Raw genomic sequence first — 15273 nt, forward strand, 5'->3', positions numbered from 1 at the left:
CCTAGCCTGTGGCTCTGACAAAGCATATCATATCACGTGCATATTTCAGAAATTTGCTAGACCAAAAATACAGCAGTGAACCTGACATTTCAATATTTCAATGTTGAAATAATATGCACCCACAATAGCAAGGAAATAACTTTTAGAACTCAAGTAATTTTTCTTAGCAGTGGTTTCATACAACCGGGTCTTCAAACACTTTCAGACAAAAGCACTGACATTTATGAGGTCATGTTATGAACAGAACCTCCTTTTTGCATCTTGATATTATGATAATTAATTAAAATAAAAGCTAAGATAACCATATTAATTTTGAACTCAAGGTATTATCATTGTGTCAGAATAAATTATGATAAAAAGATCATGAGCTGACTCATTTCTGAACATTTGCTGGCAAGAAACATACTAATAGATTTACATGTTTTTCTCCATCAGTGAAGTTTACGTGTATATACTTTTCAAAATCACTGATTCACTATATTTTATAAGGTTTGTGTTGCAACAGGAGGGTATATGGCAATAAACATAAATTGTTTCTCTTTATGCAACTGTATTCTGTAACAGAGATGGCATATAATTTCAACCCATAGTGCCACTGTGTTTAGAAGGACATGAAGTCACAGTGAGGCTTTACAGGAGGGAATATGATAGCTTGACAACCTACTCCAACCCTATCCCACAGAAGACTCCATTTAAAGGATCCCAAGAATGCTATCACTAACCTGAGGAACCCTCGTCAAAGGAGCAGGAGAACTACACTGACACCACTTTGACTCACCTGCCCATGGCCCACTCCCCTTTCTACTCCCTCCTTTGGGGTGTTCAAAGCAGTCTGACTCACTGTATGGTCAGCAAATTGGTATGATGGATAGTTCACACTGTGCAGACAAAAACATCTGTCTTCCCAAACTGACACTCTATACCCATTAAACAAAAAGTCCCAGTTTCCCCTTCCTTCCAGCCCCTGGTAACAACCATTACATTTTCTGTCTCTATGAATTTGAAATTTTTGGCCTTAGGAAGATAGATATGTTTTTGAGTACAAATATGAATGTTACTGGTATAATTTTCTATCAGGTTCAAAATAAGCACTCTGCTGAACACCGTGTATTATAGCTGGATGAAGAGTCACCTTTTCCTTTTTTTCCCCACTTACAGAATTTATGTGTCTGCATGTATGTGAAACTATTCTTGCTAGTTCTCTTATTACACTGGTTGCTTCTATCGTTACAACTAATCTTCTACATTCCAATCTCCCAATCACGATGAACTATCAAATTTATTTAGCTTTTTTGTGTGCCATATTTAACTTTATTTTTCCTCATATTCAATGGTCACTGCTCCCTTCATAATCCTCTCAAATGGAAAGATGTTAAAAATAAGATATTTTACATAGCAAAGCAATGGAGGATCGCAAGATTAAATAATGAGCCCAAAATTTTTCAACCAATTAGCAAAAGTATCAAAATGAAAGCCATGATTTCTGTAACTAACTGTCCATTGATGGATGAATGGATAAAGAAAATGCGGCATATAACATTAAAAAAAATCTTGTATATACACAATGGAATATTATTCAGCCTTAAAAGAAGAAGGAAATCCTGCCATACGGGACAATATGGATGAACCTGAAGGACATTATGCTAAGTGAAATAAGCCAGACATAGAAGGACAAATACTTACCCCTTTAATAAGGTATATAAAATAGTCAGGCTCATACGAACAGAGTAGAACGGTGGTTACCAGGGGCTGGGTAAGGAGAAAATGGGGAGTTGCTAGTCAAGGGATACAAAGTCTCCATTACACAAGATGAGTAATTTCTGGGGATCGTCAGTACAGCACACTGCTTATATTTAACAACACTAGAGGGTGCTTAAAATTTCAAGAGGGTAAATCTCATACTAAGTGTTCTTACCACAATAAAAAAAATAAGAAAAATGAAAACTAAGATTTCTGACCCCCTTGTTATCTGCCATCATAATGCTTCTCATGAAAAGGTACTATTCCATGAAACCATTTTACTTTCTTCTCATAATATTTAAAATTTCAGGGTTTTGTATAGTTAAGACAGTTGTCTTTTATTTTTAATAATGCCATTCACTAACATATGTATTAACTCTGGCGACTGTGACAAATTTCAAACCTAATACTAAATTAGACCATTTTTGTTTCATACCTGAGTCAGAGAACATGAGACTAAATTTGTTACCTATTTTTTTTTTAGTAACAGTAAAGCTCTTACCATTATGTCAAGAGAGTAGAGGGAAATGCAATGAATCATCCCCTACTTATCAGCCAAGCTGTGAGACGGTAGTCATCAGGGTACTGGCCCAACAAGGGTGGCAATTAATGATGCACTAACTGGGTAAACAATTAACGAGTGTAATTAAAAAGATTCTGATTCTCATGTCTAATTGTTACCCCAGACAGCTGGATTACTTGCCTGGAGAAAAGCTCTGTTCTCCAGTTTTTGATAAGAAAAATGGAATCATTTCTCATTCTCATATTCCCTATGTGGATGATAAAGATAACTCTCAGGAACATATACATTAAGATATTTCAACTCTGCTAAGGTATGGTATGCAATTTAATTTTGAAAATTCTGTCAAAACATTATTCATCTCTAAGATTACTTTCCTAACTGTGGGATGATAATTTCCTGTATAACGAATCACTCAGAAAGGTTCCTAAGGAAACGAGACAAGAACACCAAACTAATTCCAGGTTTAATATGACAGTAAGTGGCACCGAGGAAGAAAGGGAAGAAACTTTACAGGAGATGGGCTATAAATAATAGGCTTTAAGGACTGATTCTGGAACACACAGCAGTCATATATTTGTTAGCATCTTCCTTTTTCTTCTGTTTCTTTTGTCATGGAAATATATGATCATACATCATCCCTGATGTCTGATACAGGGCTAATTACTACTTAATTACTTATTTTTCCCTTTGATGTAGTACGGTACTTATTTACAAGACAGTGGTCAAGATACAGTGTCAGGTTAGAAATGGAGGACACAGAAGCACATGCGAGCACAAGTTCACATGTAAAATGGCTCATGGGAACATCTTTCTATTCTTAGATACACAGAAAATAAAAACCCTTACAAATCTCTTTACACGTCATCAATATCTCCCCTCCACCGAATGATGGAAAGATAGATTAACCTCTCTTTTCCCCTCCTAACTTTCTGCACTGTGAAAGCTCTTACAAATGAGCATGATTTACATTAATTTTAAAAAAAGGACCATTTCATCCACCCACTCATCCTCCCCAAAACTGGAAGAGTAAATCTGACTGCGACTGTCCCTTCCCTCAGCCAATTCTGCCCTGAGAGTGAGGGATCCAGGGACATTTGTCTTTCGTGACACCGATTTTGAGACAGTGGGAAGCATAAACGCTATAGTTAGCCCATTCGAGTAAACTTAAGAGTAGGCACAAGATCAACAGGCAGACCAGTGGCTGAGGACTTAGCTCATTATTAACAACATTTTAAAGTATATAAATAATACATGACATAAAATATGAGAAATGATAATATTAATTAAGAGCTAGCATTCAGCGATGCTTGCTCTCCACTAGGCTGTGTGCTGTACATTCTCATTTTAATCACAACAACTGGAATCCAGGCAGTGACACAGAGAGCCAGCCCGACTTTAAGCACAACACAGAAGCAATTTTATGTTTTAGGGAACATAAATTTTAGGAATTTCCTAAACATTTTAGGAAACATTTTGCTTGCAAAACTATCAAATTATTTGTGTTTGATACCAAAAAAACACTTAGAAAAGTATAATATACCTTGAAATTAAGGTAGTTAACATTTAATAGTGTTATTTTCTTGTTAAATATGCCAACAAAGGCGTCATCAAGAATGAGAAATTTCTCTCAAAACGAATTAGCACATTTGCTCATGGAGTGGGGCTTTAAATTTTTTTAATTACAGTTTTAATTAGGACAATAGTAGAAATAGATCGTAACATTAAAACAGAAGAAAAACAGGATTCCATACTATTCTGGGTTAAATGCTACTCTATATTTGAAGGGTAATTAACAGTATCTTTCTAGCAGTGAAAGTTCTGACCTGGCTTCAGAATTCCTTTAAAATCCTCACTAGCCAAGTGACCTCAGGCAAGTTGTCCTACATTCATTGTTGAGACAATTTCTATGAAAAGCTTTGTAAATGGTAAAGCACACTATGAATGTTGCTAACGCTAGGAGATGTTATTCACAACCCTTTTTATAAACTCATCAATCTCAAAGAGCATCTACCATGTGGAAACTGGTGCCCAGAGAGGATAAGACAGAGCAGCAGACAACACTCTCAAAGCTTCAAGTTGATTTATTGAACGAAGAAATATGTGGGCACGATGATAACTCTTTGTAGCAATAAAGAGCCTTTTCCTCCCAACATCAAACGCACCTCCACAAGTTTCCTTGGGCATCTACCTTCTAGAGGGATTTGGGATGAGCTCTGTAAGCACAGAGGATGTTGCAGAGAATGGGTCCTGAAAATAGAGGGGAGGCGCTGAGAACGCTGAGAGACATCAAAGCTTGAGCAATACAAATGACCTGAAACAATCTGGGGAGGGCTTTGGGACCCTGAATGCCCCACCAGCTGCACCGACTCTCCCAGGAGTCAGCATGACATCTGCTTTCACTTTCTTGATATAGCACTTCACAGCACCACCCGGGTTTCAGAAAAGACACTTGATGAGGATGATGAACGGAAATGATACTTTACCAGTTCTTTCTGCAAAAAAAGATACCCTGAAAACCTCGAAGATCATTTCACAGAGGCTTCTCTGAGAGAAAGCAGTCATAACTGATTTACAAGGGAGCATCCATCATTAGATTAGGCAGCTTTCTTTTAAACATAGGTCCAAAAATGCATGTTAGACCCAAGATGCTTCAGAAATGAGCTCTGGTTTGGTATTTAGATTAGGTGCTCAGAATGTGAGTAGAAAGGTCTGTAACTTCTGTTTAGACAACTTGCAAATGCTGGAAGCCCAGTAAAAACAAGTACAAGAACCACTCATGAAAGAGTAGGGTTCTGAAGAGCTTGGCTTTGACTCTTTCTCACGTTTACTAACAAGTTACACCTTTATGCCATAGATGCTTGCTACTCCGAGTGCAACTAAAGAGCCGGCATCATCAGCATCCCCCGCCCCGATCCCGGCGGCGGCGGGGGGCTTGATATAAATGCACTCTCAGAACCTATCCCATTTACGGAATCAGAATCTGCATTTTAACAGATCCCCAGGTGATTTGATACATAACACCACCATGGATTACTCTTTCCTTAAGCAATAAAATAAAATCACATTAAATGTTTTTATTTTTCCTTTTCAGCGCCAGTATTTTTTTCCTGTAACTGCTTACACTCTACAGAGCATCCTACACTTGGAAATTATTCTGTTTCTCCTATTCAAAGGGGGCTTGGGGACACATTTCTTAAAGCCGTTGCAGGTAACAGCTAATTGGTGGGAAGCATGCTTGTGTGAGTATGCATCCAGGCTATATCACTGATTAAAGAGGTCTTAGCAGGGACAGTGAAGACAGCAAGAGTGTAAGAAGTGCTTCAAAGATGTTTTATTCAAGCTATCATTTAAATTCATGCAAACACACCTCCACTCTTGTCCTCCCCCCTTGTGATCTCACTTGGCTTCAAAAGATACAGGCTGTTAGAGGTTCCAGTTATTCCTGAGCAGGTGGGAGGGTGATGAGGAGCTCTTCAGTCACTCATCTGCAAGGAGTTTGGGGATGTTTTGAGCATGAAAGTCATTATACGAAAACAAATCCTCTTCTATCACATTTTACTGGTGAGTAATTATTATGTTCTAGCAAGTGAGGAATTAACAGCACCGTCTTGCAGAAAGAGAGCACATAGATGCTTCCCCCACAGGAATCTGCAGGTGCCTTATTTTTGACAGCAAAATTCAGATTCCGATTCTGTGTTCGATTCTGGGTCTTACTTACCCTCTCAGAGAGCGAGGATTCATGATGACCTCCACCACCCCAAGTAAGTTAATAATTGCCATCCTCCTGGGAGAAAAATACCTGATTTGTAGGATTTGTAGTAAGATGTTGGGTAAAGGAGTGATATTTAGTTGGCCTAGCTAGTTTAGTGCTTGGACCAATTCTCATGCCAGGAAGGTGAAAGCAGTCTTAGTGCTCTTATTCTAGTCTCCTTGCTTAGCTCAGCTGTCATTTAAATGACGATCTGACATCTCTGCTTTATCCTTGTTTTAATCCATCTTCTAGACTCCAATCTCTTTAACCTACCTAGAGTCCCAGTTTCCTCATTAATATGCTTCCACTGCCAATTTAAGTTGTTTGCTATTTTACATGTTGATAAAGTCTAAACTCTATAGCTTATTGTGAAAAGATTACCACTAGAATTGCTGATCATTTGATAGTGTTTACTGGTGCCAAGTACCATGAAAACACTTTCCATATATTAACTCAGTTCACCCTCTGAGGTAAATTCTATTATTCATTTCACCCATAAGGAAACTAAAGGAAAGAAAGTTTAAGAAACTTGCCCAAGGTCACGCAGCTAGAAAGTAACAGAATTGGAGTCCCAGCTCTGGGTCCATAGTGTAAAAATGTGTGCATGTTTAAGACAAAAATATCTCTTAAACATTACTTACATTTTAGATAAGGATTTTCATTACCCGTTAAAAAATTGTAAGATAAGGAGTAAACTTTGAAGGCAAGGAATAAATGGAGAAAATAAAGATGGCAAAAGGCCATTATTTTTAATGCCTTATGTATAATTTTAAGAATATTCAGTGCTTAATTTAAAGTGGTGACATGGTATAGCATATTGTATTCAGTTCACATTTAAACTTGTATCTCCCTCCCTTTAACAGACAAATACACAAATGCAAATACTCTAAAACACATATATACTGTGGACTTCCTATGTTCTTTGTGTAGATAAAATGAGATCTACAAATTGATCTTATGCATATCCTAAGATCTAAGTATGTATAAACTAAAAGAAATGAGCACAGTTGGTAAAGCTCTTTAGCAATGCCGCTGCCATATATATTTTCTCAGACATGTAACAGTAAAATCCCAAATAATAGTGGCTTCAAGCAGGTAGTTGTTGTTTTTTTTCTCGCTTTAAAATGGAAAAATTTTGGCACCAGGTGGTCCACTTGGGTATAGTAACTCCAAATACTCACCAGATCCCATGGCTAAACTGCACCATCCTTAGGATCTAACAGACTTTCCTCATTAAGGTTCGGGATGCCTGCTGGAGCTGAAGAAGATCACACTTGCCTTCCAGGCAGAAAAGTGGAGAGATAAAAGGTAAAGAAAGGCCCTTTCCCTCTAAGATGACCCCACTGAAAGACTACACTGAATTCCTGAACACATTTTATTGGCTACTACTTGGTCACGTGGCCCCATATAACTACAACTGAGTTCAGGATATTGGGTTTCTACTAGAAAACAGTAAAGAAAAAAATAACTATTTCTGTGTAATTTATGACCCTACTCATCCTTATGGTTTAATTTTAAAACTACTTCCAAAATAAAATCTTTCTTAATCCTTTCTTGCTGAACTTGACCTTTCCCTAGTGATTCACAGCATCCTGATTTGGAATACAAATAGTTTTAAGCAATTCTGTTTCTCCCATTAAATGATATGCTAGTGGGAGGCAGGGGTCATCAGTGCATGTATTTATTCATGCATGCAGCAAACATGAATGGAGGGACTATTACGGGCACCTCCCCCGATGTTTTGCATATAGAAGATGTTCAATAAATATTTGGTAAATTATGCAATTACACTGAAGCGGATTTCAAACACCATTTTAACAGCGCTTAAGGTTTCACAACCCAATGAGGGGTCAAGGCAATCTGGGAATGTCTGTGCCTCCTCCATCTGTGACTGCCAAAACTACTGCCCAAGGAGCTTGCCCTGGAATGAGAGCCCCGACTATGTGTGCCCCCAAGGGACCATCACAAAGGGGAAAGAGCTACTCAGAGGCAATGCCCCATTTAGCACAGTTGATGCCATTAGGATGCACCATTCATGAGTATTTTCATTTAACAGAAAAAAAATATTAAAGTGCTTGGGGGGGAAATGGTAACATCCCAGCACTGAAATAATCTCTATAAGTATTGCGGTTCATAGATATTCTCTCCTTTATTAGTCCTTAGTTCTTCTCTGAGAATGACTCAGGGCATGCAAAACAGAAACACAAAAGAAAAGCTGGAATCTCTGCTAAATTCTTTTAAAACCCCAAACTAGAAAAAATAAAAATGTTTTCAATTTCTTGTTTAACTTTGTTTTGCTTTGTTTTGTTTTTCTACAACACATTTCACAAAGACTGTTTTTACACTGCCATGGGGGAAGCATATTGTTTGAGTAAGTTCTGGAAAAGAAGTTGATTATATGCCTGTTTTACTTTTTACATTACTTTTTGCGTGCCTTAAGTGTCACTGAAATCTCAAATACTCTTGCAAAAGAATGCTTTTCACAAACCATATATAGAAATGTACAACTATATTTAAATTTCTATCATTTTAGAAGTACACAAAAATAATGAATAGTTATCTATAAAAATCTATTTTTTCTGCTTATATTTATGAAATCCTTCTTACATATAACTTGGTGAAATATATTCTTTTTACATACACATAACAATTAAAAAATTTTTTGATCTCATTTTGAAACATTTTAGCCAATTTGGCTTCTAAGTATAATAAGGTAAGACAAGTGACAGAAATAACCAATATATCATTAAAGCAAATGTGATCCAAGATTCATGTACTCATAGATATCAGAATTAAAACATAAAAAGATCCATTTCATCATTTACTTGTATGCAAATGAGGTAAGCCTAGTTTATAGATAAGAAAATCAAAGCCAAGAGAGATCAAATTACTTGTGCAAGGTCATGAAGAAATAATGTGTCTACTACAGATGTTTGGTATACTGGCATTTTAAAATTTATTAATTGTTGCCAATCATTATGATGCAAAAATTTGAATTGTTTTCAAAATCAAATATGTAGACTGAAAGTATATTACATATAAAGAGCAAAGGTAGAAATCTGTACATTTACCAAGCTTGGAGACTCACAAAGCACACTGATATGTGAAAGACTATGAGTAGGCCTGCCGTAAAGAAATATAATTCACTTTATTTTTAAAGCTACCAATTCTGACACACTTGAGGACAACATTCCTTACCTTTCAACATCTTTTAACCTCCTGTGTAATCAGTGATTCCCCAGCACACTCTTTGGGAAAACTTGACAGCGATCTAATTCAATCTTGGCAAATCTCTGGGAAGACGACATCTGCCAGTGTGATATTTATGCCCAGCTGTTTATTTAGATATCACCAGGACCCTCCCCCTACACCCTAATCAGCTTTTACGTGTTCCCTTCAATAAAAGCATCACCCAGATATTCTTGGACAAGCCAGGGAAGCGCTCAGGCTCCATGGGTCATGTGCATGTTATTCAGGCCACTGATACTTCCCTAGGTAGTAGAAATACATGTAACATTTAACTAACCACATTTAGCAGAACATCAGTGGTGACTAATGGCTGGCTGCATGTTTTACATGCCAAGCGTATTTTATTTATCTAGCAAATACTCTTCTATGGCACTGACAGTGTGCCAGACACTATTCTAAGTGCTTTAGTAATCTGGATTTATTTAATCTTTATAACAACCCCAGGAGTTAGGTGCTGTGATTAACCCTTTATCACAAATGAAGAAACTGAGAGTCAGAAAAGTTAACTAAATGGCTCTAAGCCACACCAGCAGTAAACTGCAGAGACAAAGTTTGAATGTAGATTTGACTACGGAGCTCAAGCAACACTTGAGAGAATTATCCCTATGATCTGCAGCTCCACCAAAGAGATAGTGTTATATGACAGGAGCCCCTCAAAGCTCACCTTACCAACAGTCACATCTTTCTATTCGTGGCATGTAGCACAATCACATAATAATAGATCCTATAATATTGATCCTAAAAATATTGGAGCAAACTCATTTGACTTTATCAAAGAACTGACAATCACTGAGAGTTTCTTATTGAAGGTTATATATTCTGACTTTCATGTGGATAAAATGACTTTTTAGTAAGGGCTGGCACAATGAATTTTAATTACCCCTCGCCTTATTAATCATTAACTGAGTACAGGGTCTATACAAGTTACCCTGATACTGCCTTGGAGATACAAAAAGCCATTCAGATACTTATGAGATAGCTACTATTTTCTAGAATTGTGCTGTTCACTATGGCAGCCACTAGCCACATATGGACATTTAAATTAAATTTTAAACTAATTAAGTTTAAATAAAACTGAAGATTCAGTCCCTCTGTTAATACTTGTCACAGTTCAAATACTCAATAGCCACATGTGGCTAGTGGCTACTGTGTTGACAGTGAAGGTATCAAACATTTCTATTATCATGGAAGGTTTGTTTTTTTTTTTTTTGAAGTATAACTGATTTTGTGGAAGGTTATTTTGAACAGCGCTAGAGCTGCTCTTGAATAACCTCAGCTAAGATATAGTTAAGCACCTGTAACTTCCTCTGCAAAATAAAGGACAGGGTAACCTCACTGTAAATAAACAAGTCTTGGTCTCTTTATATAGCTTTTGAGGGATTATACATTTAAGATAAAAATATAATAATATTTTAAGATTATAAGTGGTTTTTTTGTGAAATTATTTAAATTCTGAAACTTAGTTTAAAAATGCAAGCTTTGATATTTTTTCAACTTCTACTTGGTGCTTTTTTTAATGCCTGAATAATTGCCCATACGCATGTAATCTTCTAATTTTGTAACCGTTATTCTGAACCTCATTTGACTGATATCACTCTCCTCTTCTCCCATAATAGCTCGGAATTGTATTAGTAATCTCCTCAGTACATGAAACCAATACTCTACTAGCAGAAGGCTGTGGTCAAGCCTGCTCATGAAGAGACCCAAAGCTGGTGGAAACAGAAACAGAAATCTCTGGCCAAAGAACAGGGCAGGTAAAGAGAGGTGGCTCTGGCACTCACACAAGTTGCACTTTAAGGTCTAGAATATTCTGCGTATATGGAAGTAAAAATGATTTCTGTGCTGATGTGGCTAAAGGTAGAAAAGGCAGCAAACACACAAGTGAGTGGATGTGTCTCCACATACCTTTCTGGTATATACACGGGGCTTACAAGAAATCAACTGTCTTGACAACCCCCTGTGCTTCTTCCTTATTTATACCTTCACGTTGCTTGTTTTCTGACACCAAAGAGTAAAAGCTACCTTGATCCAAGTCCAGGTGAAAAGTTCTCACCAGACACCATGGGCTGGCCCAGTACCATAGCGGACCCATGATTCATCATCAGTGGTCAGATTTCTACATTGGAAAGTAAACACATCATGTTCAACGAGCCTAAAATACTCCATCATAGGAAGTGGCCAAATTCAGGAAGACTGTGTCTGTCTTGTGCTTCTACATGATGATTTATATTCCTGAGACCCCAGTCTATTTTGTTTGACATCTGAAATTAAATGGGGAGCATCCATTAGGAAGAGCCACAGCTTAATCTGCATCACTGGAAATGGATCCTGACATGAAGTACAGCGTGTTGCATATGAGTGAGGGTCTTTAAGAAAAACACCTTTCTTAGAGTAGACTGGCATAAGCAACGTTCTTATGGCTGGCAAAATAATTTAAGGTTTTTCAGGCAGAGATTATTCCCTGAATGACCTAGTATGGAGACTTTAGTAAAGCACTTGAAGTCAGAGAGGACCAACTCCCATAATTAGAAGCCGCATCTCAAGGTGGTAGAGCTCCCAGCAAACAATGGACTTTGTACCTAGCATTTCCAGACATTTTTATCAGTTTATTAAAAACAATGAAAAGAATGTGTACTTTGTGATAGTTAAACTAACTTAAAAACTCAAGAATAACCTCTTTCACCTCCTGGCCTTCAAGGTGCCAGCTCTTTGATGTTTGCTCAGCTGTCTCCTCCAATGAAATAAATTTATTGTAGTCTGTTTAAAATACCTTTTTGTCTCTCACCTACAGTCAGTGTTTCCTTGACTGAGTTACCTGGGTATCTTGTTAATGTGCACATGCATCACCTGGAGAGCTTATTAAAATGCAGATTCTAATTCAGGGATGCAGCAGGTCCAAAGCAGGGCCCAAGACTCCATTTCTACAAGCTCCCCAGTCAGGGCTATGCTGCTGATCTATGGAACACACTCTGGGCAGCAGGGAACCCAGAGCGTCTCTCTGTCCTTTTACACACATAACCCTTGCTGGCTTCAGGTTTCGGTTTAGACACTGGTTCCTCTAAGTAGGCTTTCCAAAGCCTCACATAGTACCTGGACATCCCTCAGAGTATCAATAATCACACTATATTCCAATTATCCATTTGCTTGTCTGAGAGTCTTGTTTGCCTTTGTCACCAAGCACCTAAGAGAATGCCCAGCATACAGTAGGATATCAATACATATATGTTTAATTGATAAATGACTTATTATCATAACTGCAATTCAAAATTGTACCTCAGTAATATTATAAATTAAACCTACAAGTAATGGACTTTCAAACTCTGAATGTTAAATTATACATGCCAAGGGGCTGCTAAAACAAAGGCAGGTGGGACGTGAGCAAGTCTCTCTGGTACGACTACCTCAAACCCCACAAAACTGCAACACAAAACATGGTCCATTCCATGTCCCTGAATCCTGGTTCTGACCTGGAAATGTGTTGGAAATGCAGAAGTTCAGGCCCAGACCTACTAATCAGACTTGGTATTTTAGTAAGATTCCCCAAGAGGTTCACCTTGAAATGAAATCTAGAAGTGAACAAACCTAATCACTGTAATTCCTTATTTCAGCTTTGTTTTCCATCAGATACATCCTACAACTTCTAATGTGCACATGGAAGACCTCTGTGTTGTATTCCCTGGGACAGAGGCCAAATTAACCAAAAACCCATTAAGAAGAGCCAGTAGAAACAGAAGCCATCTGTGAATGGAATCAAGCAGAAAATAAATTGAAAATAAACTTAAAAGCACTTTAAAGACATTTGGAGAGAAACTACATATCAACTGATGATCAAAAATGCTATTTTATAAAACAGACATTGCCTCTAACATTAAATGCTTCTAAAGAGGCAAAGTGTTGTAAAAGTATGTTTCTTATTTTCCACTCAAGTACTGCTTGGTCTTTACTTTCTGCATAGTTAAATCTGATGTAAATTAGTAAATAATGAACATTAATATTCACTCTCATCAAATTTCTAAAGGAAACTCCTTTTTGAAGGGTTCTAAAAATAGTTAATTAGAATATAACTGAACATTCCCTCCTCCAATATTTGTGACTAGAAATAAGTACAATCTGTCGAGTAGCAAGTTGTAAGTAGCCACTAATAAAATACATATTTAAAGAAAATCTATAAAATCAATAATTATACAAGAGAATCTTATGAAGTGACCAGAAGAAAACTTAAAATGAATTTGAGCATCAATTTAAACTTAAAAGCCAAAGTAATTATGCCAGAGTTCCTTCTCTGTCTCTCTCTTTTTTTTGCAGGATGTTAATAAGAATTTGAAAATTCATTACTATGTAGGTCATTCTTAAAATATACTTCAATGGGTTTTTTTTTTTGAGGAACAAAATGTCTTGCCTCTGGATTCAATCTTATTTAAAGAATATTCAACAATAACTATAACTGAATTCAACATTCAGCAGTTCTCACTGCAGACGAGTTCTTCATACTCCATCTTCTTTTCATTCATCACAAACCATTAAAATACCTTCAGTCCTTTAATAAAGCTAATCATAATACAGTAATTATATGAATCATGCTTTGATTTGAAGAAATCCAGCAACCACTGATAGTTTGACAATAGAATGAATATACTTTGAAATGAAGACATGGGTTTGCTTAACTTCTTTTTTCCTAATTCAAACAAGATTTTGACACTCTGATCCAACATGACTTCACCTAAAAACCATGCAGAAAAAGACCGTAGTTAAATTCTGCCTGATTTTAAGAGTGTAGCGTAAGGATACATGTTTCTGGGAGTCACAGCAGATTTGGCTGCCCCACTTTTTTAAGATTATGGAATTAAAACTAGATTTTCTCCAAATGGATATATCCATTCAACAAATAGTTAGTGAATAATTATGTACCAACTGTGCTGAAAGGATAAATAATAAAGACCTGGAGCTAATTTTACATAGCACATTAATTCTAAGTCAATAATTATGCATATGAAAAATGAACAACTTATATGTAGTTTAAAAGTTCAGAATGTCCAAGAAGATGATTCCATTTATGGCAAAAGGAAAATCCAGAAATACTTTTTTAAATTCTTAATTTTGTACTAGTTTCTTTTATCACTTTGGCATGACCCAAGTCCAGATGAAGGACTGTTAACTCCTTTCTCTCCTTTAAATACAAAGATGATGCTATCGGGTGGTATATGTTTGGACTCATTTTCCAAATAGTGACCCACTTCAGCTTCTTTAAACAACCAAAAGGTCTGGTCTGTGCAGTGACACAGGGATACCTGATGACAAAGAACGGGTGCAAGCTGAGGCAGGCAGAACGGTGGTAACCTTAACCCTACCCTGTTTGCCCAAGCGCCAATCTAATTGCTCCTCCACACAAAACCATACCAGTTCCTCAATGAGTATAAATCCAGAAATTAGAGCACTATCTCCAAAATGTGTTTTCCATTTTCAATACTAAACATTCTTCAATACTAAGCATATCTATTTAGATAATTTAACTTCATAAAACCACAGTGATATAAATGGGGAAATGTAACTGAGAATACCCTTTTAAACCTTGGGATTCCTTTAACTCCTGTGCTTTTGGGGAGAGGACTCCAAAACAATGCTCTACACATATCCCCACTCTACTTCTCCCACTCCCCAGAAAGTTAGAATTTGCCTTCAAACTACTTACATTTTAAAATGACATATGGAAAAGTCTCATCTATCCGTTATGTTAACTTTATCTCCATTATCATACCATCCTAAAGGATGCCACTAATAAGGTAATCTTTGGAACACTTTCCTGAAAAAAACTTGGAAGATAATGGCAGAGTTGGATTTAATATACAATTTTTTTAAAATACATTAGAAAGTACCAACCATAAGCAAAGTCCTGAAATACAAAAATATATCTTCTTTGAGCCCAGATTCTCTGCATTTTATCCTTACTATCTCTGGTAGACTGTATCACCACCTGACAAACACCCTAGTTTCCTCTCTACTCTGTTGAACA

General features: G+C 36.8%; 1 protein-coding gene and 1 long non-coding RNA gene across 2 annotated transcripts in view; both read right to left on the reverse strand.

The window, feature by feature from the left end:
* NALF1 (NALCN channel auxiliary factor 1) overlaps positions 1-15273 on the reverse strand; it is a 585420-nt gene that overhangs the window by 547824 nt on the left and 22323 nt on the right. The window lies entirely within an intron of this gene.
* LOC141277090 (uncharacterized) lies at positions 6010-9313 on the reverse strand. Its single transcript, XR_012327832.1, has 3 exons — positions 9213-9313; positions 7196-7292; positions 6010-6047 (listed from the first exon to the last, which is right to left on the reverse strand). It is a non-coding gene; the product is annotated as an uncharacterized lncRNA (long non-coding RNA).

Source organism: Tursiops truncatus, chromosome 18, assembly GCF_011762595.2.
Source record: "Tursiops truncatus isolate mTurTru1 chromosome 18, mTurTru1.mat.Y, whole genome shotgun sequence".
NCBI classification, from domain to species: domain Eukaryota; kingdom Metazoa; phylum Chordata; class Mammalia; order Artiodactyla; family Delphinidae; genus Tursiops; species Tursiops truncatus.